The sequence below is a fragment of the Mesoplodon bidens genome, assembly GCF_964165515.1.
Source record: "Mesoplodon bidens genome assembly, chromosome: 8".
Taxonomy (NCBI): Eukaryota; Metazoa; Chordata; class Mammalia; order Artiodactyla; family Ziphiidae; genus Mesoplodon; species Mesoplodon bidens.
The window spans coordinates 79,268,762-79,285,485 of NC_138165.1; the positions used below are offsets into that span (position 1 = coordinate 79,268,762).

A 16,724-nucleotide genomic window follows, 5' to 3' on the forward strand; every position below is an offset into this window, starting at 1 on the left:
CCCTATCCAGAAGCGTTCATAAGTTACAAGTTTTAAGCAGATAATTTGGTGTTGCAAACGATTTATAAGAAAGTAAATCTACCATGCAAGGACAGGGATTTCTATCCTATACATTTAGAGACGTAATTTTATTTATTTATTTTTCAATAATTATTTGTTTATTTATTTATTTATTTATTTGGCTACACCAGGTCTCTTAGTTGAGGCACTTGGGAGCTTGTGGCATGTGAACTCTTAGTTGTGGCATGTGGGATCTAACTTCCTGACCAAGGATTGAAATCGGGCCCCCTGCATTGGGAGTACAGAGTCTTAGCCACTGAACCCCTAGGGAAGTCCCAAGACGTAATTTTATTTTATTTTTTTAAAAATATTTATTTATTTATTTATTTTTGGCTGCATTGGGTCTTTGTTGCTGCGCTTGGGCTTTCTCTAGTTGCGGCGAGCAGGGGCTACTCTTCGTTGCGGTGCGCAGACTTCTCATCATGGTGGCTTCTCATGTTGCGGAGGACGGGCTCTAGGTTCGCGGGCTTCAGTAGTTGCAGCACATGGGCTCAGTAGTTGTGGCAGTCGGGCTCTAGATTGCAGGCTCAGTAGTTGTGGCGCACAGACTTAGTTGCTCTGTGGCATGTGGGATCTTCCTGGACCAGGGCTCGAACCCATGTCCCCTGCATTGGTATGTGGATTCTTAACCACTGCTCCACCAGGGAAGCCCTGGAGACATAATTTTAGATGTTGCTTGTGCTTGGCATTTGGTTTCAAGCCAAATATTAAAGAAGGTTTGAAGAAAAAATTAGTCGGCTGTCTTGTTTGCAAACATAATGAATTTATATTCCAGTAATCCAGTCTGAACTATTGCAGTGGAAAGGGATACTGTTTCTCTATATTTCCTCAACAAACAGTAAATAGGAAGAGAATGGGTGACTGCTAATAAGTAACTGATTCATCCGGGTCTTCAAATCACTAGGAGCTAAAACTACCACCGCAACACTGAAGGTTTTCTAGGCAAGGAACCATCTGTGAGTCGATGATTAATTTTACAGCAGCCACATTATACAACTGTGATTGTATATTCTGTACTTTACATGTTCTAAAATTAGGTAAATAATCCCAAAGAAAAAGAATATTAGGCACTTTTTCACGAAAGCCAGGTCTAGTCATTACTAGAAGCCTTCTGTTTCATATTTTACATTTACATCCTCAACAAAGTACAATGACAATTATTAAAATATGACCCCAATCACGAGGAAAACATTAAATCATGCTTTCATACCTATGCTTTAAGAAGTTAGGAAAGCAGGATTTAACAGAAAATGTTAAAAGATAGTATTTTATGGTGTTTAAATAATGAAGTTTTACCTATCTGGAAAATTTACACACCCAATGTGCTAGAATAACAACTATGGCATCTAATAAAGGTTATCACTATCTGTGGATTTTATTTTCAAATTCTTGGAAGTATAATATTAAACATGTTAATAAATATGCTTCCTTTTCCCATTTGGCATTTCAATGAGTTACACATATTGGTATTCAAAATTTAAAGTCAGAAAAGTTAAATAGCACCTTTGTATTTGTAATGGACTATGAAATAACATATACTACATAACCCATTTATTTTCACAGACTTTTCATTAGTTATCCACAGTCACCAATTGGTAATATTAAAACAATCTCTCTGTGCCTCAGTTTCCTCATTTATAAAATGGGAACAATAATAGCACCTATTTTATGTGGCTTAAATGAGTTAATACTTATAAAGCATATATAATAGTATTTTGTAAACAGTGAGCATTACTTATGTGCTTAATATAATTTAAAAGTTAAATAGATAAGGATGTAGCATTATAAAATACAAACAACACCATTTCATGGTACCTGGTCATGGGACGCAGACTTAGAAGATACAGGATTCAGATCAGTTCCTACGCTTCCACATTGTCAACAGCTCTAGCTCTCAAAAAGAACAAGCTTTTAGAAAAAGCATGGCTCTATGTCTCATCTGGGATTGCCACCTAACAATAATTCAGGAGTTCTAACAATTATTCTTACCTAAGGTAATCCTTTCTTGTCACTAACTACCGGCCGTAGAGAAACTCTTACAAAAATTTACCCAAATAAAAAGCCCATGATGGGAATGCAGACTAGTGCAGCCGTTCAAAAGAACCATGGAAACTATGTTGTCAAATTAAGTACACACGTACCCTGTGATCCAGCAATTCTGCTCCCAGGTATATCTATCTCAAAGAAATTCTCATGTCTGAACATGTGCCTGGAGGTGAAAACATTTTCTGGAGACAATGTATGCAGAACTAGCAATCTCTGCAATGTAACCTATGTGGGGCACAGTTCCTGACAATTTCTTAAAAGGCCATGTTGCTTTTATATTACTACCTAGCTGCTCTAAAGCAGTGTAATTAGATTTCAACTAAAGAAATGGTAAAAAAAAAAAAATACAAGCGAGATTAAGCCTCAGTGTTGACATCTTCAGGTGTTTGGTTATCTGGTAAAAGTTTTGAAGGGAAAAATGTTTAAAGTTCAAAGATGACAAGAGTTTAAAAGTGGTACATAATAAGTTACATTCCTTAAACAAATCTATTTATCATCTGATGAAAATCAGCCAGAAGTGACACTGAAATTTCCATTCGGTTTCTCTCTTTTTCTTTAAAACACACAAACACAACACACACATATGCATGTGTGCACCTTTGTTTTTCATTATAAATAAAGTCATATGTTCATTCAAAAAAAATTCAGGCAGTAGATAAATATGGGCAATCAAATAAAAGCTCCTTGTAATCTTTTACCATCCTTCACTGGGAGATAGACTGTTGGTATGCGTTTAGTAGCCTACTCATTTATCTTTCCATGCCAACATATTGTCAATCTATGCCATCTTTTTAATGTAACTCACTTTGTAATGAATTACACAGTATTCAGAATATACAATTTATAACTACCAATTTTTTCCATCAGTGACTTTCTAACAATTGCTCATCCACTTTAAAACTCAAGAATCTAAACTTTTTTGTAAAAAGCTGGGTAGTATGTAAGCCTCTGGTCATCTATTATCTTTGTTGTTGTTATTGTTTTTAACCCTTTAAAAATGGAAAAACCATTCTTAGCTTATAGAACTGGCTGGATTTGGCCCACTGGCTATAGCTTGCTGACCTCTGGTCTATACCCTAAATCACAGTATTTTTGCACCACAGAAGAAAACAATGACACAAAACTCTTAAAGAAAATGCAACAAGTAACTGAATAAGTATAATAGTATCAACATCATATTTTCAAAATTCTACTTCTAGACAGGAATTCCAACTTTTGCATGATTTCCCAGTGACAGTGAGTATCAAAAAAGATAGTAGATATATAAAAATCCTAAAACTAGGATAGGCTACTAGTGATACATCTAGTTTTATCCCTTTTTCCCATAACCCATTTTTTTCAAACTTGTTTCTGTAAAAGATCATGATTGGCTTAGAAATGTGAAAACCATGGCAAATTATTATTTGGCAGTCAAAAATAATTTAGTGACTTCATATGTAGTTTAGTCAAAGAAAATCGGATAGAAAATAGCTCAAAATTACTACATGCAAACCTCAAAAGGGTAGACTTCTTGCACACATTCACAAAACAGTCTTGATTTAGTTCTCTAAGAGAAGGATCAACTCCATACTTGAACTCTATCTGAAATTCTGTATCCTTTTAAGAGAGCACTATCTTCCCTGAACCACCTGGCAAAAGAGCTACACAATGTTATATAGTATAATCAATTCTAACACTGCAAAAGCTCTTCCAGCATAGGGTTTTCTTATAACTTCTTTAAAGAATGGAGACTGAGTTTAGTGTGAATTACTGAAATTTTTGAAAGTTTGGTAAATGGAGAAAATAAGTTACTGTAAGGGTTATTATTATCAAATTAAACCTAACAAGGCACACATTTCATCATTTTAACATCAACAGTGGAGCTCCTCTTAGGAAAGAAATGCTTTTTGTTCAGGAAAATACATGGAAAAGGCACTTATGGTGGAAGGTAAGGCCTTGCAGCATCAAAGGAAGGCAAAGATGCTCTGCATAAGACTAGGTAAACAATTGTTTGTTTTTTCCCCTCTGGAGAGGGAGAGAGAAGGCAAGGGGTAGAAATCCCATCCAGATGGCAGTAACTCAGAGGCCACAGAACACTAGGAATTTGCAGAAATCTTAGGGAGGGTTTTTGGCTTCTCCATAACATGAAACTGAAGGTTCAAGCCAACTGTTTAGTTCTTAAAGGGTCTGTCTGGATACTCAGATGACATTTAGGTATAGACATATTAAAATATTCACAAGAGTGGTTGCTATCAGGAATTTATATTCCAGGATATTAATAAAGTCATCATAGTTATTATATTTTAAATCTTTTTTAAGCATAGAAAATTATGTCCTTTTGACTAAAGTAATGGTTAAAAAAAGAAAAAAAAAACATTATAGGTCTTCAAAAATGGGTAACGCAGAGGAAATGGCATTATAAAGTTTGTGGATTTCCTATTCTCTTAACCAAAAACGGGGGGAAACATCTCGAGCAGAGGCATTTTACATAATAGATTATGTGGGTACTAAAATATGTACTATACTTCTAGAACCAAATAAATCCTTCCACAACAAATCAGAAAGCATTTTTTTTCAATGTTGACTGGTAAAATTTAGGTAGTAGAGTAAATCAAAAGACACCATCACCTGAAAACCTACAAACACTTTACAGAAGGTTAAGAAATAAATCAAACATATATAATCATGCTGGCAGACTTAAGAATACTTCTGTATAATCTGCTCTTCCAGACTTAGCTTCAAATCAAATAGCCAAGAAGATGCCCTGAAACAGCACTTTCACAGAGCAGTAAATTCAAATTTTAAAAACAGAAATTCAAGAAGAAGTTCAAAATCCATGTCCTCATTTTTTAAAAAAATTTTATTGGAGTATAGTTGATTTACAATGTTGTGTTAGTTTCAGGTGTACAGCAAAGTGAATCTGTTATACACATACATATATCCTCTCTTTTTTAGATTCTTTTGTGTCCTCATTTCTGTCTCCTCTAACAATCAAACATAAACTTGCTTTTGGTGGCTTAAGGTGATCCTAAATCCTTCAGTTATTTTAAACTTAAAATACTTAAAGCCTTTAGAAGTAAAAGTTTCCAAAAGCTGCCAAAAGAAAAACTGTAGGCAACATATCTCTTCAGATCAATGAAGTAATCAGTGGCACCAGGATATGCAATCTTATATGACCAGGAACAGGGTGTAACTTAAAATGGGGGTGAGTGATGGTCAGGATAGAATATTTATTATAAACATATTTATAAACATATATAATTCTAGAATGATTCTAGAATTCTGCATATCTAAGACATATAACCATGTTAGTAATATAATTCTACTAGGCAAGAGACATTCAAATTATATTATGGTTTAGACATAAGGCTCACTGTTTTCTGAATCAGTTGTCACAGTCAACTCCAGGACTTCAAGATACGGTTATCTTTTGAGGGAGAACTGGATGACTTTGGTTTGCCAATAAAATTCAGGAATCAATCAATCTGTTACTTGTTCTGAGCTGCTAAAAATAATAAGTGGATATAGATCAAAATAAATCCTTATTCCAAAAAATTAAGTCCACCTATATCTCAATACCTTGCAAATGCCAGGCATTCAATAAACATCTGTTAAATGAATGAATCGATCTGTAGTCAAGTTACATCCTTGCAATCTGCAGTAGGGAGAAAATGGAGCCACATGAGAAACAGAAGACGGTTAGAGCATCTGAAAACTGAAGGCTTTCTTAACCCAATTTACAGAGAGCTGCATAGGCCTCTCATGGGTTTCAGTAAGAAATGTGAGCATACAAGCAGGGCTTATCAGTTAAGCCCATCAGTTACATTGAAGTTGAAAACATCCCCTAGAAACGGGTTTGACAACAGTGTGGCAAAAAAATAGAAAACGTTTAATACCTGTATCCCCCGCTTTTTGAAAGTTGACTTTATGCCACTTTGCTTTTATGAAAGACCTACATTAGTACCCGTTTTCTCTAACTAAAAAAATGAAAAAAAGGCATTTGTTTTGCAGAGAAGTGTTATAGAGGCAGTGGGCACCCTGAGCAGTGAGAGGGGCACCACCAAGCTCCTTCCCAGGGAACTACACTCAGCATCTCAGCATCAAGCCTCTATAGCCTTGAACCATGTCTGTGACCATCTGCGCTTTATCCTGATTTATTTTGTGCAGCTGTTAGTAAGATGTGTCCTAAGGTAATTACTTCGCTTTATACCAGCTTTCCAAAAGGTTTCATAGGAACGCTCTAGTTTCTGATAGCAGGGGAAACTTGTACCCTATCCTCCCACCCCATACCCATTTTATTTTAGAAACACTGATAGTAAGATGTTTTCTCCTTAAAGTTAAGACATGGTAATGAGAAAGGTCCAACAGACTGCAATGGGAAAGGCGAAAAAGTCCTTAGATAGAATAGAATAAAAAGAAGTTGATGACTCAGGAGCATAACTATGACTAGCAATTACTGTATTATGGTGACTATGGTGATATGCTCCAGGATTATAAGCTTTTAAAGACTTCTTTCTCCCTACACTAAATGATCTCAAATTGCTAATTTTTTGGAGACTTAGGTCCACTTCTAATTTTCTTTTCTCCCTCACTGTGAGGCTATCAACCTTTGTTGCCAGTGAGCCTCTCCCTTTTCTAACCTGCTGTTGGCTGAGAAACCAGATTATCAGAGAACCCAGAAGTTGTCTGCTTGAGACAAAACCCTTGGACCTGTTTTTTGACCCCTGGCTAGTTCCTCTAGTACCTTTTCTTTCATCCCTCCAGCACTAGGGATTCAGCTGGCTTGTTTCTCTTCCTTTGGCACTGTTACCAAGTGCCTTTCTCATCTGGTGTTCTTTTCTCTAGGCTGGCTATGAATATGCTCTGTCCTTTCTTTACTGTCTCCTAAGAAAAGTATAGGTCCTCGTCTCTTTTGTGAGAATTTTACTGTTAATCACTATAGAGAAATACAGTGGGAATGTGGAGAAAATGGTTTAGGAAATCTTAAATTTTTTTATTGTGATTTTGCTCCTTAATCAGTATTTACTGACTCCCCTACTTGGATGCTCCCAGAAGACTGTATGCTCAATTTTTTCCTCACTACACTACGAGCTCCTTGAAAGAAGGTATCTTATTTTTGTATGCCCCAAACCTTAAAGCAACTGACATACAGTAGGCTCGCAATACATGCCCAACTATAAGCTTAATGATTAAAAATGTCAACACACTGAATTACAGAAGTAACTGAATGAACAAAATTGATTATTAATACACTTCAGTCCAGCATCAACTAAATGAATTGCCTTGAAGAACAAAATCAAGCTAAGATTGAATATTTGAAAGAAAGCACTGTATTTGCTTTATGAAAAACTCTGTATAAGAGTTTGTTGATAAAAGGGTGATATATCATTGTTATAGCTGTGACACAGTACCCACTTGTCTTGTAATAACTAAAGAGAATGAGTTGTCAATTTTGTCAGAAAGCTAAACCTGAACCTTTGGCTCACTGTTTAGTTTTATCATGTTTCCCACAAACAGCATTTGCAGCTGTTTATGAATGCATTTAAAATAAGCCCCGGATCAAATAAGAAATGACCAAATATCTTCTTTAAGAAACTCACAATCAATAATATGTCTCATTTGTAATCTTTCAATTTTGTGACTAAACATAAAACAAAGTCACACTCAGCGGTTTAGCCTAGTACTAGCTAAAAAGAGAATGGTTGAAAAGAAAATTTCTTTTTAGGTTGTTAAAGGCTTTAGGAACAGTAGTGCCACCTCAGAGACGCTGTAGTTGGTTTCCAGTCTCCTCTTCCTTTCTGCCTTCAGACAGAGAGTGCTCTCTCTTAACCAACAAGCTTCCCTTTGTTTTGATTTATACCCACTGGTCTGAATAACCCCAAAGCACCACGCAACATGCCCATGACTGAAAGCAATTAAAAGCTGAAAGCAGAGTTCTGGCACTTGGACCCCAAACATGTACTTACTTTACCCAAGTGATGAATTTCTGAGAAAGCCATTTTCTAAGTTGACACAGATTTTAAATATAAAGTAGTTAAGCTCTCCTGAAAAGGTCACAAAACCATGTGGAGAGGGGCTGCTGAATTCTTCACCCGTGGGCGTCACCCCATAGACATGCCCTCCGTTATCCTCTTCAATGCCCTTCTTTTCTGAGACAATTCCATACCACACCTTTCTCACTCTTCTCTGAACCCCTATCTGTTCTCCATCTCTCTTTCTCTTATTCCTCCCACCAATAAACCCACACAATCTATAGCTAGATTTCTCTCCAAACTCTGAGAATTAAGTACAAACATAATCTCAGTCATACATTTATACACTTATTGACGGCAGTGGAAATTAGCAATCCTCTAAGAAGAAGAACTGCGTGGCTGGAAGACAGAAGGGGGAAAGAAACTTATTTTTCATCATTTCCTTCCAATTTTCCTACCATGTGTATATGTCCATCCAGTTAAAAAATAATGAAATGTATGTTATTTGTAAGTCTCTACTCCTGCCTTCTCTAAACTTTGCTCTACTGGTTATCCTTATACTCCATTAGCTTCACCCTCTTCCTTGGCCTATTATCATGTCCAAAGTCTTCTATTTTATTAAAAAACAGATAAAATAAAAATTTAAAAATCTCCCTTCCTCAAGACTCTGGGTTCCCCTCTAGCTGCTTTCCTCAGCCAAGCTTCTTCACAGAGTATTACTCTCATGCCCTTCTCCTCATCTCTCATTCATCCTTCAACCTCACTGTGATCTGATTTTTCTTGAAACCACTTTCCCTTCAGTGACCAACAGTCCCTGCTAACCAATCTAATCGTACCTTCTTTGTTGTTATCTTAGGTCATCTCTGGTTTAATATTACTGACCATTCCCTACTTCAACTTTCCTCCTGTGGCCTCCTGGAGCCTACATCTTACAATGAATGCTCTTTCTCAAATCCCTCCTTTGGATCACCCAGCTCCCCGCTCCCTTGATCCTTCAATGTGTTGATCCCAGAGTTCCAGTTGTGACCATGTACTTGTTTTTCATGTACCTTTGTGCAAACCATTCACGACCACAGATTAACCACTTCTTCATGTTAGTAACTCCCAATCAGGCTCTTCAGACCAGACTTCTTCCTAAGTTCCACTCAAATCTCTCACAGGCTGATGATCCCCTGAACAGATCCACTGAATAGCAGATGCCTCCTTTCTCTCACCTTGCCACATTCAATCCATTATCAAATCCTGTATAGTCTAATACCAATATATCTCAAACACACCCACCTCTCTTCATCCCCTCTTCTACCATCCTAATTCAAGCCATCATCATTTCTTAGAATATGAAAAACCGAACAGACTCCATGCTTAATCTCCTCTCTATTCTCCATAAGGCAACAAGAATAAAGTTTTAAAAACTAAACTCCTTTTAAAAAAATTCAAGGTTGGGCTTCCCTGGTGGCGCAGTGGTTGAGAGTCCGCCTGCCGGTGCAGGGGACACGGGTTCGTTCCCCGGTCCGGGAAGATCCCACATGCCACGGAGCGGCTGGGCCCGTGAGCCATGGCCGCTGAGCCTGCGCGTCCGGAGCCTGTGCTCCGCAACGGGAGAGGCCACAACAGTAAGGGCCCGCGTACCGCAAAAAAAAAAAAAAAAATTCAAGGTGTTCATAATATACAGAATAAAATCCACACTTCAAATCAGTCTCCAAGGTTCAGCCCCGTCTGGCCCCTGACTACTTCTCCTCCCTCATCTTGTACCACTCTCCTCTTTGCTCATACTCGGTCACAGGCCTTCTGTCATTTCTTTCTACTTCCTCATCACACTCTCTCCTATCCTGGGCCTTCGCAACTGTTCACTGTACCCAGAATACTCTCCCCTCTTGTTCTTTATATGGTAACTACTTCTCACCCTTCAGGTCTCAGCTGAAAAGTCACCCTCTGGGAGACGTTACCAGTCCTGACCAGTCACCTGATCTGAAGTAGCCTCCCCTACCACCTTTATTTTCTAACTCAGCATCTAATGTTTCTTACCCAACATATATTACAATTTACTTCCTGGAAGTCCTCTTCCAGACAGGAAGGGGGAAGGTGCTATCTACTCCCTTTCCTCCTCCTTGCTGATCAGAATGGAAATACAACGGCAGGAGCTCAAGCAACTCAATAAATATTTGTTGTTGAAATGAACTATTGACTGAACTGGTGGGTGAATTCTTTCACCATTAACATGTATAACTATCAACTCCATTGTTAAACAACATAGCGTGACACTCTTAAATTAGACCCTATTTTATTCGAACTATTCCTTCCTTCTTCATGACTTGTCAGAAACCTTTCTAAAAAGAAAGAACTCACAGTTTGGCAAACTGACAGAGATATATGGATAGACTTCAAAGATCTCAATGATCTTTACAACATGAATTAGTTCCACTTCTATACCACAGGTAGACTTTGTGTGCTCATTTTCTAGCATGAATAAACCATAATACAGGGTGCAGTTAATCAGAACGTCCCCAAGGTTATATGAGTCAGTAGTAAAGCTAGCAGTAAAGTCAGAACATTACATATTAAGAAGTCAGTTATAAAAGAAATTTCTTTTTTTAAATTAAATTAATTTTTTAATACAGCAGGTTCTTATGAGTTACCTATTTTATACATATTAGTGTATATATGTCAATCCCCATCTCCCAGTTCATCCCACCACACACCCCCCAAAAGAAATTTCAATAAATGATTTCAATTAACAACCGGTCAACTAGCTGCTTACAGGACAGCTTTCAATAAATGCCTCTTGAATTAAACTAAAAGTACTGGAAAGAGATAAAAAGTTAATATACAACAGTCTCTGTCTTAAGGGAAGATGAAGATCTAAGAAATCTAAAATCTGATGGGGAAAGTTCCAATGATCTCCATGATCTAGATTAGATCTAAGATCTAATGATCAAAGAACTGTAAGAATATAAGAGAATACCACCAGATAAGAAATAAGTAACTAATGAGTATTAGAACAGAACTGTTGTATAGTCAGTGGGGGGAGAGTTCTTTTCTAGCTGAAGTAGCCTGGCTTCACACAGGAGTAAGATTTAATACAGGGCTCCTCAAGGATGGAAAGATTTCAACAGTGAGAATGGGGGTATCCAGTAGGTAAAGGACATAGAAAGAAAAAGAGGCCCCAAAGCAAACAGCAGGCAGAGCCAATTTGGCAGCAGTGTACAGACCAACTTAAGTGGGAATGATTATGGGGAAGATACTTGGAGCTTTAAATTTGGCTAGTTAACATTAGGAAGTCTGCCCGAATAGCCAAAGCAACCCTGAGAAAGAAAAATGGAGTTGGAGGAATCAGGTGCCCCAACTTCAAACTATACCACAAAGCTACCGTAATCAAGACAGTATGGTACTGGCACAAAACCAGAAATATAGATCAATGGTACAGGATAGAATTCCCAGAGATAAACACACGCACATATGGGCACCTAATTTACAATCAAGGAGGCAAGAACATACAATGGAGAAAGGACAGCCTCTTCAATAAGTGATGCTGGGAAAACTGGACAGCTACAGGTAAAAGAATGAAATTAGAACATTACCTAACACCATACACAAAAATAAACTCCAAATGAATTAAAGACTTAAATGTAAGACCACACACTATAAAACTCTTAGAGGAAAACATAGGAAAAACACTCTTGGACATAAACCACAGCAAGATCTTTTTTGACCCACCTCCTAGAGTAATGGAAATAAAAACAAAAATAAACAAATGGGACTTAATGAGACTTAAAAGCTTTTGCCCAGCAAAGGAAACCATAAACAAGACAAAAAGACAACCCTCAGAATGGGAGAAAATATTTGCAAATGAAACAACAGACAAAGGATTAACCTCCAAAATATACAAACAGCTCATGGAGCTCAATATCAAAAAAACAAACAATCCAGTTAAAAAATGGGCAGAAGATGTGAATAGACATTTCACCAAGGAAGACATTCAAGACTCCTGAAAAATAAATCTGGAGTCAGAATACAGGACAAATTTCAGGAATGGAGAGATTAGAGACAGAAAAATAATTAAGAAATTTTACCATGTTATGCCTGAATTATTGTTAATAAAGGTATAAACTATGTGAATAGAAACAGTAAGAGTGATGTGTGGGATTTGTGAGACAGTAAAATAGGACTTACGTGTTAAGTTGGGACTAGATGAACTTTACTGATACTCTCCTAAAAGATAATTACTTCTAGTATACACCTCAATCATTTGGCTTAAAAACCTCACAATTTTCCTTGCCCCTCACTCCCCTAAGAGTGCTCTTTCTCAGACATTTGCTGCCCCCCACCTACCATCCCCCAAACTGGCTTCTCCAACCACATAATATATTCCAGCCAAAACAAAGGACTATATTTCCTAGTTCCCTAGACAAACCAGGAAATTCCCAAACCAATGACTGTTCATGCTATGTCGTCTTTAATGTCCTCTCCCTGTTCTACGTACCCAAAGTCTAGACATTCTTCACACCCCCGGTCAATGCCACTTTTCCCACCAAGCTCTCTCAGAGGCCCCAACTCAAAGTAAGTGTTGTCTCCCAATACTCTCCATTTTTCTCTGAAACACTTTTTTCAAAAAACCTTGCAATTGTTCCTTATCTCCTCTGGTAAACTATATACTCCCCATCGTAAACATACCCAATTTCTTTCTGTATTCCTTCCTTCTCTTTTCATAGGTACTTGAAGATCTTGATAAATAATATATGGATATGGCAACAGCATAGTATAATGGCTAAAAGCACAGACTCTGAAGACAGACTGTTTGAATCTGAATCTTAATACTGCCATTTATTAGCTATGTGACCATGAGCAAGTTACTTAATCTCTGTATGCTACAATATCTTTATGTATAAAATGGAGATAATAAGAGTAGATATTTCATAAAGTTGTCAGAGGACTTGGCTCAGAACAGTATAAGCATCATAAAAGTATCTATTAAATACAGTGGAAAAATACTGAATATTCTGTGATACATGAGTAAAGCTTTATTTATCTAAGGAAAGCAAAATGAAGCCAGTCTCTAGGTACTAAATAGGTATATACAAATTCTTCCTAAATCTTCTTATGTATGCCCTAAGGGTTAGCTGGGTCCTTTAAAATCTTCCCTATGTTAACAAATGGTTCTGTTTTAGTTTGACATTTCAGTTTCTGAGAAAATATTTAGTTCAGCTTCCTGTGACAATAAGACACCTAATTGATCTTCTTGCCTCCAGTCTTACCCCCTTTAATCCATCCTCCCATGGCTCAAAGAGTATCTTTCTAAAATGCAGACCTAATGTTTTCCCACTGCTACAAACCCCCTCCATTCCATCCCCCTTAGGATAAAGTTTAAAATCCTTAGAGTCTCATACAAATTCCTCCAAATATGGCCCCTGCCTAGTCTCCAGCTTCATCTCTCAACACTTTTTACCATAAAACCTAATCACCCGGTCACATCTCAAAAGCTTTTTGTATGTCATTCCTTTTGCTAAAACATCTCTCCATTAGTTTGCTAGGGCCACCATAACAAAATACCACAGACTGGGTAGCTTAAACAACAGAAGTTTATTTTCTCACAGTTCTGGAGGCTAGAAGTCCAAGACCAACATGTCAGCAACATTGGTTTCTCCTGAGGCTTGCAGATGGCTGCCTTCTCAATGTGTCCTCACATGGGGTTTTTTTTCCTATATGCACAAGTCCCTGGTGTCTTTTTGTGTCCAAAGTTCCTCTTCTTATAAGGTTACCAGTCAGAATGCATTATAACACACCTTAAAGGTCTCATTTTAACTTAATTACCTCTTTAAGGGCCCCATCTCCAAATACAGTCACATTCTGAGGTTATGGGGGCTAGGACTTCAACTTACAAATTTTGGAGAAACACAATTCAGCCCACAACAACCCCTTCTCCTTTTCTTTAGCCAGGCTAATTCCTATTTGTTTTTCCAAGACTGGCCCAAGCCTTCCCATCCAGGCAGATTTCACTGCCCTGTCTCTGTGTTCCCATAGTACTTCTGCATGCTGCTCTCTGTATGCTGCTATCCCATTAACACACTATCCCAGTTGTCTCTTTCCTTCTTCAGACTGTATTCCTTAAGAGCAGAGACTAAATCTCTAGCACTTAGCACAGTGTCTGTTCCATTGAAGGTATTTACTAAGGATTTGATTATTTAGGGAAAGTAGAAGAACATGGACTTTGAAGAAAGGCAAGCGTGAGTTCAAATCCTGGCTATACCATTTACTTATCTTGTGGCTTTCGACAAGTCACTAAATGCTGACCTTCCATTCTACATAAGGTAGTTATAAAGATAAATGACTTAATTATAATAAAAGCATCCAGTTGTAGGGTTGGTACACAGTAGGTGCTCAATAAATGTTAGAGTACAGATTCTGGGATTGCCTGGGTTTGACACCCAATTCCACCACTTAGTAGCTGAATGACCTTGGGTATGTTAACTTATCCTCTGCTTCAGTTGCTTATCTATTAAAAACATCTCACACTGCTACTGTGAAGATAAGTTAATATAGGTAAAATATTTAGACGGGTATCTAACACTTAAAAGTACTATACAAATGTTTCCTATTATATGATCACTGCAGATCTGAACTAATATGACTGGAAATCATGAATAATTTAGTTCATTCAATTATGAAGTTATTTTAAATGTGAATATTACGTTAATGCCTCAGATTTCTTACCAACTAAACAGGATAGTAACTAAAGAGGTTCAAAAACTGGTATGGATGATATAAACAAAGATCAAAATAAACATGAAATAATATCATCTGCCTCATTCCTTATATTGGTGTTTAAACATATTTTGGGTATTGAAGTAAAAAATCTTAAGAAACAAGTTTTTCTACTCTTTGCGACTACAGATGTTAACCATTTGCAGTAGAGAATAACATTCCTTGGCTCATATTTTCAATTTCAGAACCAGTAAACCTTTGAACTGGAAAGATCTTTGAGATACAAGGCCAGTCCTATCATGGCTTGCATTAAGTAAACAGGTGGATTTGTAACAGGCTTTCAGGGTCTTAATGAGCAGCTCTGTGGAGGACGGGAATTACAAGCAGAGAGAATAACTGGTTCAAAAAGTACTAAAGCAGGGTTCGTAAGTTATTCTAGATGTCCAAGGTATGTAGTAGGAACCAGTATTAGGAAATAACGCTGGAAAATGCTTTTAAATCATCCAACCTTTAAGGTCAGTAATTTCTGAAGTAAGTACAAGTTACCTGACCTGTAACTTTGAAGTAAGGCAGATCTAGGTATGAATCTCCACTTGTTACATAAACAAAGTTGAGCCTCAGATTATGCAACAGGGTTATTATAGTGATTAAGTGATCGAATGTACATACAGCTCATAACTGAGATGCCTGGCTGATTGAAAGTACTCAAATTTTTGTCTTTCTGACCCCCCTCACCCTACGAATAAAAATCTGCAAAATAATAAAACACTGTCTTTCATACAGTATGTGTTTGCTGAATGTCTGAGACTTGTTGAACATTACTTAATTTTAAAAACAGAAAGCTGGAATAACTGCTGAAGTGACCAAGTGTCTTCAGCCCTGCCCTTTCTCCCCACCAAATGTCCTTCACAATTTCTTCGCAAGTGTCACTGCACCACCATTAACATGCTATTAACATAATGTAGCTTCCAATTCTACAGCAAAGATTTGAAGGTCAGGAAAAAATAATCATTGAAATAGATAAAACAAAACAAAACGAAACAAAACTGGAAGAGGCCATTTCATTTTATTCCTATGGGCCATTCTAGCTTGATGAATTTCCAGTGAAAAGTTAGTTTCTGACGCAGAAACTGCAGGTTTAAATAAAAGGTTCGTGGGCAAGTAACTGAGTTCACCGCTATTACAATGACCCAGAAATCTTTTAAGTGTTTAGGAGATTATCTTTACTCTGGTTCTAAAAGGACATCTGCCAATATCCATTATTTACGCTTGAAACTAAAGGCAACCGTCTTTCTTTTAAAAGACGTGCAGTGTCTGCCTCAAAATCAATCGCAAGAAAAGCCCAACTCAACACAGAAAGAGCTCTTTCCAATACCCTCTCGTCTCGCTCACATCACAGATGGCGACCAAGGCTTAAGGTTTAACGTCCAGACACTAAAGCCGCTTATCGCTCAAGGATGAGGCACCAGGTGGGTGCTGTCCGGCAGAGGATGGGATGCTGCCAATCCTGAGAGGTGCAGCTGGGGTGCACCCCGAGGCCAGAGCCCAACGCCCAACACTTCGCACTTAAACTTGGGAAACCACCCGCTTTCCACCGCGGCGGGGAGTTGGTGGGGAGACGGACCCGGCGAGGACCCAGTCCTCCGGTACCCAGCTCAGGCTCCGGTGTCCGCGCGTGACATCCGAAGACCGGGAGGAGCGCGGGGTGGGGAGGTTCCTTTGCCTTCAAGGGAGGATGGCAAGGGCAAGTTCGAGTCGTGCGCGGGAAGGTTACTCACAGGAATGGTCCGGCGTCCTCCGTCCTTCGCACGCGCTTGCTCAGGGAGAAGCCTCTAAAGCGGCAGCAGCCTGAGAGGAGCAGCAGAAGCAGCCGCCGCTGTCAGTAACCGCCCGGGCGTGGCAGGAACGGACGGGCGATTTCACAACATCATCATTCGGCGACTTCGGTTTTGCAACTACTCCAGGTCA

General features: G+C 38.1%; 1 protein-coding gene across 1 annotated transcript in view; it reads right to left on the reverse strand.

The window, feature by feature from the left end:
* Nucleotides 1-16,684, reverse strand: part of TRAK2 (trafficking kinesin protein 2) — a 61,673-nt gene extending 44,989 nt beyond the window's left edge. Inside the window, exon 1 of the mRNA XM_081242888.1 lies at nucleotides 16,535-16,684. The gene's annotated coding sequence lies outside the window, so the exon portion shown is untranslated. The remainder of the gene's footprint in view (nucleotides 1-16,534) is intronic.
* Between the last annotated feature and the right edge of the window lie 40 nt (nucleotides 16,685-16,724).